This window comes from Pithys albifrons, chromosome 4 (assembly GCF_047495875.1).
Source record: "Pithys albifrons albifrons isolate INPA30051 chromosome 4, PitAlb_v1, whole genome shotgun sequence".
NCBI lineage: Eukaryota > Metazoa > Chordata > Aves > Passeriformes > Thamnophilidae > Pithys > Pithys albifrons.
The window spans coordinates 70381964-70394206 of record NC_092461.1 but is presented as its reverse complement, the minus strand read 5'-3'; positions in this window follow the sequence as shown (position 1 = coordinate 70394206).

Sequence of the window (12243 nt, the reverse complement as noted above, 5' to 3'; positions counted from 1 at the left end):
AACACATGATCAATGTTATCAGTTGAAATATAGACAGACTGTGAATACCACATTTACACACAACGGAACTTGAGCAGATTGCATTATTCAGCACACTCTGAATGGAAACCATGTTGCAGCCAACTCTTTTTGACACCCTGCAACAACATTTAAATTCCATCTTTCAAACTGCCCAGTTAATGGAAGAGAAAGTGGCTTTCAATATCCTGAAGTTTCACTGGATTGAAACTTGTGCATCATTTCAGCTGCCATTATCATTTAACCTAATTGCTTCATTACCTTGACCTAGCAGTGTTCAACAGTTTTATCTTTTATTTTATCTTATTTATTTTTTTAATTTGATCAGAATGACTAGCTTGTAGTGTTAGCTGAGTACTTTCTCAGTTTTTCAATAATAAGAAACAAGACGTTGGTCATTGTCAATATTCTTAACTTTCTATTGACTCCTCAGTTTATATTAAAACAGATACACATACAGTGAGATGAAGAGAACAAAATAAACAATAATAAGGTTACATGAAAGTTAAACCCCTCCCCCTAAAATACATAACCAAACCAAAACCAGAAGCACTGGTAATCCAAACCGTTTCTTAGTCTGAACTGTTTCAGTAAATTCACACATCTTTTGAATGCCACTACAACTTAGTGATCTCTCACTTCTTTGGGGTTTTGCTTTTGGTTTAAGATCAACCATTAGTTAACATGGTATTTTGTGTGTAGTCTTAAAAAATTTGCTTCTTGATGTAAAAAAGAGAAGAAATTTTAGGTAAAGGAGATCTGATTGCCCCATCTTGATCAATGTGGTGGGTTAGCTTTGATTAAGGCCAAACTCAACCAGCTGCTTGCTCACTCTCACTCCTCAGTGGGACCAATGTATGGAATAGGAAATAGAGATTGTTTACTAATTACTGTCATGGACAAAACCTACTTGATTCTGGGAAAATTAATTTATTGCCAATTAAAATACATTCAAGTAGAGACAAATGTAAAGAACATTAAAGCAATACCTGACCTCCCCAGTCTTCCAAGATCAATTTCACTCCAGACGCCTGTGCCTCTCCCCCAACCAAATGGCATGGGGTCGGGTGGGTTGTAGTCAGCAGAGAGAAGTTTCTCTCTCCTAGTACTTCCTCTGACACTTTACACCTGATCCAGTGGAAGCCTCTCCTTCTTATTTTCTCACCTTCTCTCACTGGCTTTTTTATTTCTAGTTGTAAATGAATGTTTTAGGTCACTCAAAAAATCACCAGCAAAGGCATTGGTAAACGTACATTTAATATTAAAGTGAACATGCAACAAAGTTCATTGGCGAGGTTCACTCCACTACTCAGTACACGTTTAAAGCACAGAGAAAAGTCAGACTAAAATCTAAAATCAATCAGTCTAAAACTAAAGTCAACCTAAAAGGATCTGTGTGGAGGATGGGAATGGAAAAAGAGTAAGAACAGGAAAGGGAAAGGATTAAGGGGAATAAGGCAGAACCTCTGTTAAGTCACAAGTTTCAGAGTGGACTCCCTTGTCAAATTTGACCAACAATTTAAGCTTAAAGGTTTTAGCAGCACTCAACAGCACTTAATCAATTGCCTAATTTAAACAATTTAACAAAAGATTCTATAGAATTCACCATAAGCACAACAGTAGCTCATTTACAGGCCTAACTTACAAATCTAACATGCTTGAGAATGTAAGAGCACAACATTGATAGTATATTTGCTATAGCATATTCACACTCACATGCACACAGACCTAAAGAAGTATGTCCAAGGTGAAATACTTGGACCTGTGAAATACTCCCCTTGAGTTCAGGGAAACACTCATGTTGGATGCTTTAGCATCTTCTCAATGAGTAAAGGGCTGAGCCCCAAGGAGTGGTGGAATCAGCCCGGGCTCTCTTGCCATTGTTTCACGGTTGTCCTCCACGTACAGCCAACTTGAGAGTTTACTGGCTCTGAGAGGTGGCATTCAGAGGGACATTGCTGGTCACAGCCTGCTGCAGCCCAGGAGGGCTCAAAGGCTCCCACTCAGGACTGCCATTTATAGGGTTGCAAAAGAGTTGGCTTCAGTCAAAGCAAATTGCTATCCTGGCCACAATTTGGGATGGTAACTTTGAATGTTCAGTAACAAAAAATGTTTTCCACTTGGGTTGTTATTCAGGAAAGAAAAATAAGTTTCCTAGACTGTTCATTAAAAAACATATAAAATATATATATACATAATGAAAGCATATAAAGTATATAAAACGTAATTTCCTGAAAGCAGACTGTTTATGATAAGCTCAAAAGGAGCTTAGCCCATATGCTGTTCATTGAGGCCAAGGCCTAAAACTATTTCTGAGATCATAGTGCGGCCTGAGGGGAAGGGGGAAGTGTTGTACCAGCTAATTCCCTGCACCTCCTCCAGTATTTCCTGCCTTTTCTTAAATACTACTTTTCCTAGAAGTGCTGCCATGGTGGCTGCTGGGCCCAGCTGTGCCCTGTAGTGGGTCTGTTGGAAGCAGCTGTGTAAGACATGGGGAAGTCATGCCTTTTCCTCATGGGGGCCACCCTTGCAGCACCCTGCTGGCAGCTTCTGGGCACCTGCACCCAGCACAGTCAGAAAATCTCCATTTTTTAAAAACCCCTGACTCTTGAAAAACTGGTTTTGGGGTACATTTGTGCACAGTGTTTCTGTTCATATCCTCTCTGAATAGAGATTATGCTTTATAAGCTATATTTTACAGAAATTAAGTACAGGCAAATAAAATAATCAGTAAATCCTTTTCTGTTTACTGTTGTCAAGTATCATGCCAGTACATCTGATTTTAATATCAAACACATTCTGATATTAATCTTTTTCAAATAAACATGTATAATTTAACCACTTTTCCTATCTGCAACAAAAATATAATTATTTTTTATTTCACAGTAATGTTTTTCCATGAATAATAGCATCCTTTTGGACTGATAATACTCTTAATCTCCATTTTTCATAATAGCAAATGCTGAGAACCTCCTGACAAGTAGATGACACAATTAAGGTTATATTTCTTTACTCCTGTCTGTGGTTTTGTTCATAGTAGACATGCACATTTTACGTCACTGAAGATTAAGTATTAAAGTCTTTTTCAGTGACATTTGTAGATAAGCAAATTAATATTAAAGGTCAATGTCACTTCAAGTGGATCAATAAGAACTTGACAGTATAATATATAATCATAGTTTCTTAACATAGCAGTTTTTTTAGGGATTGATTATGCTGTCTTCCTCTTTCTCATTCTCCTATATAGTAAAGAGGGCAGAAAGAAAGAAGACTATTCTCAGCAGAGGAATTTAGAATCATGGTCATTGTTCTCCATGGAGTGAATATGTATTCCAAAGGTATGCAGATATCTGGAAATGTAGAGACAAAATAAATGTAGTTCCTTGACCAAAGCATCAAAAATTAGCATTATCAGTAATAAAGAGGAGAAAATAAGAGAAGTTAAAAGGATCTATAAAGGTCTTGAGGAACCTGATCTAACTTTAAAGTTAAATCTAACTTTGAAGTCAACCTTAGTTTGACAAGAAGAATACACCAGAGGACCTCCAGTGATTTCTGAATTAATCTGTGAGACTATGATTTTAACAGATTATATCCTGAAGATTGTCTTGTTAACATACGTTACTACCATGTCACAGAAGAAAATATTTGCATAATATCAAAAGAACTTTAGTTTTCTAAGAAACATCAAACAAACATGGTGAGCAAAACAGTCCAAAATCTTTATGGTAGAACGTTTTACTGTATTGCTCTTATATCATAGCAACATATAATAGTTTCCTAATGTTACTCTACACCTTTGAAGGGCTTCTCCATAACAGAACATTATTTTGTGTTCAATCTTACTTCCTCTGTAATTAAGGATTCAACAGAGGAGTTCAGTTAACCTGAAACTTTTTGCTTTTAGTCTGAAAAAGAAAGTTCCTGATAATAACTAGAGAGCATCTTCTTTAAACAACTTGGAAGGTCCACTGTATTTTCTTTTAATAGTCAAATGCAGAAAATATTTTAACAAACTGCTGACATTAGTCATTATCAAATATTTGTCTGCTTCTCTGTAGTGGGCTAAAATGTCTTGAACACAATCAGTGGAAGTGCCTATTATTCTATCAACATAAAGAAGATCTGAAGCACTTAGTAAGATCATTATCTGGGTTCAAAAATCTGTTGATTCTTCAAAGAAACATATAAAACTGCATTGTGATGGGGTTGCAGAGCACTGCACTGGAAGCCAAAATATAGAGGGCTGCAATATTAGGATCAATATCTTACCAAAATAAGTGGGTCTGGCAAAAGCCAATTGCTCAAAAAACAATGTCTGCAAGAAACCTTGGAAGAGTTGGGGAAGTGGAAGGATCCATCACCCTGCAAGGTCAGGGCTTTGACAGTGCAGCATTCCTGTCTGCCTAAGAAGAAAAAGGTCTGGAGTGGCAATACATACCTGGTTTGGAAGGAAACCAATCTCCTCTGGAGAAGACTTTCAAGTTGGTTCAAAAGCATGGAAAGCTGAATTAAATTTTGGACCCAGGCACTGCTTCACAGCCAGCTCATAGAAGACAACATTCGACTTAAGATCTCTTTTAGAGAAACACCAATTATTCTGCAGAAAGATGGATTAATCTCAAAAATTATTGAGCGAAAATGGATTGGTCACTGACAGCGGTAACAGTGAGAAGTACAATTAATCAACTGCTATGATTAAATCATACCATTATTTTTGCTGTGGATATGTAAGTGACAACTACTTTTAATAATCATTTTATCAAACTTTTTTCATTGGCTGTTAGGAATTGCATGTGATGAGTACAAGGATGAAATGAAACTAATGTAACTGTTGAAAGGTTGATAAGAGTAGGAGAACAGAGCATAACAGATTCAGTGTTGCAGATGAAACCGAAATCAGAATAAATGGTAGCAAGGAGTGTGTAAAGATACTCACACCCATCTAGTTTTCATCATTATAACTTATTTCAATGACAAATCTATAGCCTATAAACAGGTCTCAACCTCAATTGTACTGTTTTTTCCTATCCCATAATGCCTAGGAAAATATTGTCATTTCTATAACTCACTCTATTTTGAGAATAGAGAATGAGTTAAATATTCTTCTGCTTATTGTTTCCAGTGCTGTTTAAGGTCACAGATAGAGAGGTTATTTTTTTTCCTTAAAAGCCCATGAAAAACTAGCATCTACAGTATATGGTAAACAAAATAAAAAATGTTTTTAGTATTTTTCAAAGAGGTAAGTTTATCTGACTGTCAGTCTCATTCAAGAAAAAGCAATTGAAACCAGTGAGTGTTGATACTCAGAGAATAATTGCTTCCAAGGTTCCTTAAAGGTGCTTCTCTGCTGACTACGGAGAGCCCTTAGAAACAATTTCAGAATTCAGGTCAGAGCAAAATATTAGGTACCAAGAGCAAGCACCCTTCTATTTGTGATTAAGACAATTTTCAAACATCTTGTACCATTAAAAGTGTGATTGAAGAGAATTTATGCACTTGGCAACTACCAGCTGTTATTTTATCAAGACTTCCAGTTGATTTTTCAAAAATTGCTTAAACAAGAATAATAATGCATGACCTCGCAAAATACAGGATGTTGGTCTTGGGATGATATGGACAGTCCATAATACCACAGTGATACCTGTTACCAGCCAATTATGTTGAGACAAGAAAAAAACAGCAACATGCCATAAATCCATTTTAGCTTTAGATGAAATTCAAAAACATTACTCCTTGCTATTGTTGTTTCATGTCATCTGTAATTCTTTGATTTGTGAGCATTTTTCAGGAAAAATAGTATTTTGACATCAAAGAGTAACTTATAAGTGAACATAATAACTTTGAAGAATCACAAAGATGATTAATTATATGTTATTTATCATTTAATCTTCATTTAATTGTTTTTTAATGTTTCATTCGCATCTATATTCAGCCATAGTACATAATTTTTTCACCGCAAAAGTTCGATTTAGTCGTTCAAATATTGCAGGGTTTGATTTTAACACTTTTGAGAAATTTCATCTTGTGTTTCCCAAGTTTCACTTTCTGTTACCAAACCATGTCCCTGTTGTTAGCAGCATGTATCATGTGCTATCACTTCTTTCAAAACTTTACTGCTGACAACTGAGGCATGTGTAGTGCTGGCCTGCTTTTGATTTAAGGTTGCTTGTAAAAGAATTGACAACTGTTTGTACGAGAAATTATGAGATATAAAATAACCTGAACCTGATGGTAAAAATATTCTAGTTAGAATATGGCATTATTTTACAGCTACAAGGTTTTCTTGACTGCTCCTTTCCCTAGTCTACCAAAGTAGGCAAAACCAGCTAAAAGTGTCTACAGGGATTTTTCGGCTGCATCATTTTTCATGAATGATACTCTTCTGTCCTGCTATCTGTGGAGCCAGCAAATAAATATTTGAGGAAAAAATCTGCTAAAAAATCCTCATTTTGCAAGGGCTACATTTTAGAATTAGTACAGACAAATTATTGAATGGACACTTTTGCATTGTCAGGCTAAATAACCATGAATGCTAGACATTTTTCTTTGCAATTTTCCTTTGTTTTTGTCTTTCAATACTTCAATATTACGTTCTTTTACATGGGATTGGAAGATTGAATATGCTAACCACTCCTTTGGTGGAAGTATCTTTTTTCTTTTCTGAAATACTGAACAATTGCAATATTATTTTAATCTCTTGGGCAATAGATAAAGTATTTTCTGTTTATCTTTAATTTAAAAATATTTTCTGCATTTCTAGAGATTCTTTATTCCCTACTTTTGAAGAAATATGTCTCTTCAGCATTTTTTAAGATTTAAATGGATTAACAAATACAAAGATAATCCCAATAAGAATTTCATTGCACAAAGATTTACAGCTACCCTAAATTCTTCCAGTTTAGAACTTCTTAACTGTAAAAACCAAACAGCAGGAAAGTATTACAGCTTTAATATTCTCTGACATTTCCATAGTATTTAGAGCTAAGCTTACTAGTATCTTAATATTGCTATTTACCTTGTATTAAGCTTTTAAGGTTCTAATTTAAGTGAAGGAAAATCACATGAGAATTTTTTTTTGTCAGATATGCAAGTTGATGCTCAAAAATCTCATAAATGAGAAAGTGCAATTTAGAGTAAAGATGAGGAAGTGTGTTGCATTGTCTAACAGATGGCTTTCAAAAAAATTAAATCAGAATTCCATTTTAGATACTTGATCTCCAGAGGTACCTTCTAAAATCATCTAAATAACTATTTAAAATGCCACAGCTTTGGCTAATGAAGACTTCCTCCTAGCAAAACAGTGGCAGAAGCCACTGTGAAAACTTGGGGTGAGTGGGGGCAGGAGGGAAAGGAAGAGGAAAGGAAGAGAAAAGGAAAGGAATTGAGAGAATCACAGTGATCACTTATTGTCACTAACCTTGAATTCTGTGCAGACAAAGGTCTCAGCTGGAGAGCGATTACCAAAATCTAGCCTGAAATAACTGTGAATTACCCATCCTTTTGAAGGAAGAAAAAGGAGAGTGAGAAAGATTCAGAGCTGTTGTTTAAGGATTGTGGGGATTTCAGTCCTGATATTTAGCCCAGTAAGCCGTGCTTCTGAGTGTAACCATTTAATCCATTTACAAAATTTGTTTCTGGATCCAAATTTATCTAGTGCATTAAATAGATAATCCTACCTTAGTCTGTCAAATCATTTTCTGGCACGGAACAGAACGGTATGGGCTGCTAGAAGTTTGTAAGTTAATATTTACCAAGCTTTCAGAAAGGCTGGCCATTTACCCATTTTTAAAAACATCTACTGTCACTGAATTGCACTTATTGGGATGTCTAAAATTAGAAACAGGACTTATAATTATCGTCAGTGTTAACAATAAATTAAGAGTTTACATTGTTTTATTAATAGCCTGTTTTATTTAAGCAAGAACACCTGAAGGAGGAGGTAATATAAATTACATGATTTTCATGTGAAACACTGATATTAAAAGGGCAACTATTTCTATATTACGGAAAACAGTCTTGCTCTTCTTTATTACCAGTTTTATTTTTGATACAATTTTTTAAAAAGTTGTTCCGATTTATGAGGTGTAGAATGCAACAAGGATGCATAAAAACATCCAGGAAGGTGATTTTAGGATTGGCAGTAAAAAGAATTACTATATATTAGCTAATAACAAGAAAGGAGAAAGGAAAAAGGAAAAATAACACAAAGAGATAAGAAGTCAGCATAAATAAAAATCAGAAACTTTCTCTTGTCTTTCAAAAATAAGAGATAATGAAAGGCATGTTTAAATAAATGTCACTTTGCACCCTGAGTTTACACTCTGGATCTGAGATGCAAGAATAGAAGTTTAAAATACATATGCAAGGTCTCTATGCACATATGCATTTGTTTCTTTGTAACCTTCCTCTTTTGCACAGATATCTATGCTTATTCCAAATCTTCTGGTTGAGTTCAGCTGCAAATGCAAAGGGTTGCACCGTAGCTAATGTGCTATATTCTATAGCCTGACATCTGAAAAAAAAAATCCCCTAAAAAGTATTGAGACATGTTTAGTTGAAGCAAGAAGGAGAATGGAAGCAAAGAACTCACCAGGGTATGCTGAGGTAGAAAAACTAAATAGCTAGCAACCTAAGTTGATTGCCATCATTTTCTTACAGATGGGAGGAAGAAAGAGAGGAAGAAAGAGAGAAAGAGAGAGAGGAAGGAAGGAAGGAAGGAAGGAAGGAAGGAAGGAAGGAAGGAAGGAAGGAAGGAAGGAAGGAAGGAAGGAAGGAAGGAAGGAAGGAAGGAAGGAAGGAAGGAAGGAAGGAAGGAAGGAAGGAAGGAAGGAAGGAAGGAAGGAAGGAAGGAAGGAAGGAAGGAAGGAAGGAAGGAAGGAAGGAAGGAAGGAAGGAAGGAAGGAAGGAAGGAAGGAAGGAAGGAAGGAAGGAAGGAAGGAAGGAAGGAAGGAAGGAAGGAAGGAAGGAAGGAAGGAAGGAAGGAAGGAAGGAAGGAAGGAAACTTAGTTTCCTGTTTGCGTAGTGGAGAATCTTAAAAATTTTACTAATTACTCATTAGATGTGGGAGTTCTAGGAATAGTCAGGGAAATAATTTACTGAGCTAGAGGAGACTGGCTGTAGGTAAAATAACTGAAGTTACCAAATGATGGAGAAGGTTCTCGGCAACAAACAAGGCCAGGATCACAGTGAGATTCAGGAATCATTGAGGAATGACCAGGTATCATGAGCAGCATGCAAACAACAGGAAGCAACTTCTGTGGACTTGAGTAATTTGACATATCTTTATCTCACCTGTAAGTTGTTTCCCTTCACATTCTCCATCTTTTTTTGCTACTAAAGTATGATTCACTTTATATATTAGTAAAGGTTTGAGGCATTGTTGGGATTTTGGGCTTTTTGTTTGTTCTGAAGTTGATTTTTTTAATAGATACAAATTTAATATCTATATACATTTTAATTGATATCATTTAAGAGATATAAATATAAAATATTTATTAAAAAAAGTACTGTCAATTTCAAGAGTCTGAAAAACTAAAGGGAAAAGAAATACTTTAATGGAAAAATCTACAGGTTGTCTGACAGCATAGAAAAGAATGTCATACTCTAAAGTGAGACAGACCATAGATCAAGGTACCAGGCACAAAGATACAGGAAAGTCACACAAAAAAAATTGAAAGGGGGGGGGGAAGGCAACAGAAGTAACTTCACTGAAGAAAGATTCTAAATAAAAGTGTATTTATGAGATGAGATCTCTTTTTTAATGTAATTGCTATCTCTAATCACTGGATACAAGGAAGAAAGACAACCTAGGAATGATTGCTGTCCAGACAGTTGATTTGACCTTAAAAAAAATATGATTGAACATTTATTCCCATGAAATATTAGACTTCAGGGAAGAGTCAACATAAGAACAATATAGACCCAATTATATCCAAGCCACAAAAATATGTAGTTACGTGTTTCTATTTTCTCTGGTAAGCTAAATGTAATTTGCAAATTTTTGTGATCTTATTAAATAATTTTTAAGAAATTCTGCCTAAAGGATATCATACAAGCAACTGTCACTATTCAGAATGTGGTCTAAAGGATGAATGGCTAACATATAACTGAAGCTTGACACAATGCATTTTTTCTCTGAAAGCAATAAAGAGACAAATACATTATATTAATTTGCACAAGAGAAGGCAAAGTTCAACAGAGTGGGCTTGTTCTTGCCAAAAATGAAGTCTGAGATTTTACTTTATGTTCTTTGAACCTCAGAAAATCCTGACAAGAAGAGTTAGATAAAATAGATTTTTCTGTACTGAAGAAAACTTAGCAAAGCAAATTTCTAGTCCTAGGAGTTCTTTTGACTACTACAGTCTAGACACTGATTAGACTAGTCATTTTTATTCTTAGACAAATGAATTACTGGTCTCATTACCATTGTAAAAAGCCTTGTGTGGAAACAGTATTAACTCTCTTGATGCAGGGTTTCTTTACAGAATTACTTTTCACAGTGTCTGGATTATCACTTGCTTTGTGAACAGTGGTTAAAAAAATACTTCTTCAAGCAGTTAAACATGGTAAGAATTTGCTGTAACCAGAACTTTAGTTCTTAAAGCTTATTTTAAAATGGATATTCAGAGATGTCTAATTTCAGACACAATGGATTTGCTGGCAGCCCTTTTAAATAGTCTTGTGATTATTGTGCTACACCCTCTATTTCTGCCTAGCCAATATCAGGCTGAGATTGCTGATTTGGCAAAAAAACTGTTAAGTGTTGCATGAGGCATTTCTCTTCATATTGATTGCACCATTAGGGTTAACATTAACAAATTTGGTAAGTGAAAGGACTGTGCTGATGAATTAGGCTGTAAGTAATCCCATTTGCCATTTTCTGGTCTTTTTAAAACAGTTTAACTTGCATACAATAGTGAGTCACTACATCAAAAACATTGTATCGTAGCAGGGACAGCTTTCACATGTCTCTAACCTCTCTGTTCTCAGCAGGGGATAATTTCTTTATGTAATGAAAACTAAATATCTTCTATACTCATTGTATGTTAATGTGTTAAAGTAGAGTGGATTATGGGATTCCAGACTGTCTCCTCACCAAAATTAGATTTGAGATAATCACAGGAGGTGGCAGACAAATTTTGACAACCCAAAAAGAAGTTCCCAAGGTAGGGTGAAAACTAATAATTTTAACATGAAAAGATGACAGCTGGCACAAATTGGTTGTTCTTGAAGATCAATAAACTGTTGAGTAAAAAAAAGAAAATCCATTTTCACATAATACGGTGTCTCTCATGACTATGTAGCTGGTACAAATCTACTGTTTGCATTTGTGGCAGACCATATGAAGAGTGGCAATTTTTCTGGTGGAGTAAATGGACAAAGGGATAACTATCCTAAATATGAAGCATTCTAAAAATAGAGGGATATTAGACCATTTTCACAGTTAAAATATGAAAGAGTGAGAGACAGAGAGAAGATATATACAGATAATATGTAAGGACCACCATCTGGAGAAATGTGAGTAAAAGCTTTTTTTTACATCCCTTTTGAGATATCAGACAGGTTAACAGTGCTCATCCAATTTTTTAAACCAAGTTCTCTTCAAAGTCATGAACAATTTTTGAAATTTTGACTTGAATAGCAATGTCTAAGAATTTCAATAGCCCACTGAATCACAAAACTATAAGCAGATATTTCTTCAATAGTCAGAATACAGATTTTAAGAAACATAACAAAATGAGAATGAAGGAAAAAAGAAAAAAAAAGAGAAAATAGTATTAATTAGGTTATGTAAAAAATAAAGGTAAATGAAAAAAAATTCTTTCTGCTTTAATGTTATTACATTTTTCCCCAAAGAAAACAGAATTATTTTTGTACTATTAAAAGGAGCTTAGTTCACTCAAACCAGCATATCTACACTTTAGTAGTGTAATAAAAGTGAGTACAAAGAAATAATTATTTTTAATTAACTCTCATCATCTGAGAGAAAAGAGTAGGCAGACAGGAAAATTGGTGATTTTGAAACAAGAACAAGGCCTTAATTAACTGGGATAGTGTTGGTTCCTTGTTCTGCAAAGTACTGTGTAAACCTTCATAGCTTGTTCTGTCCTACTGACTAAATAGATAATATTAAGAATGTATTCCAAGCACCCCAGTAATCATAAATTAAGATGCAGTGGGCATTCAAAGAAGATAGAGAGGCATGAGTTAAGAAGTTTTACA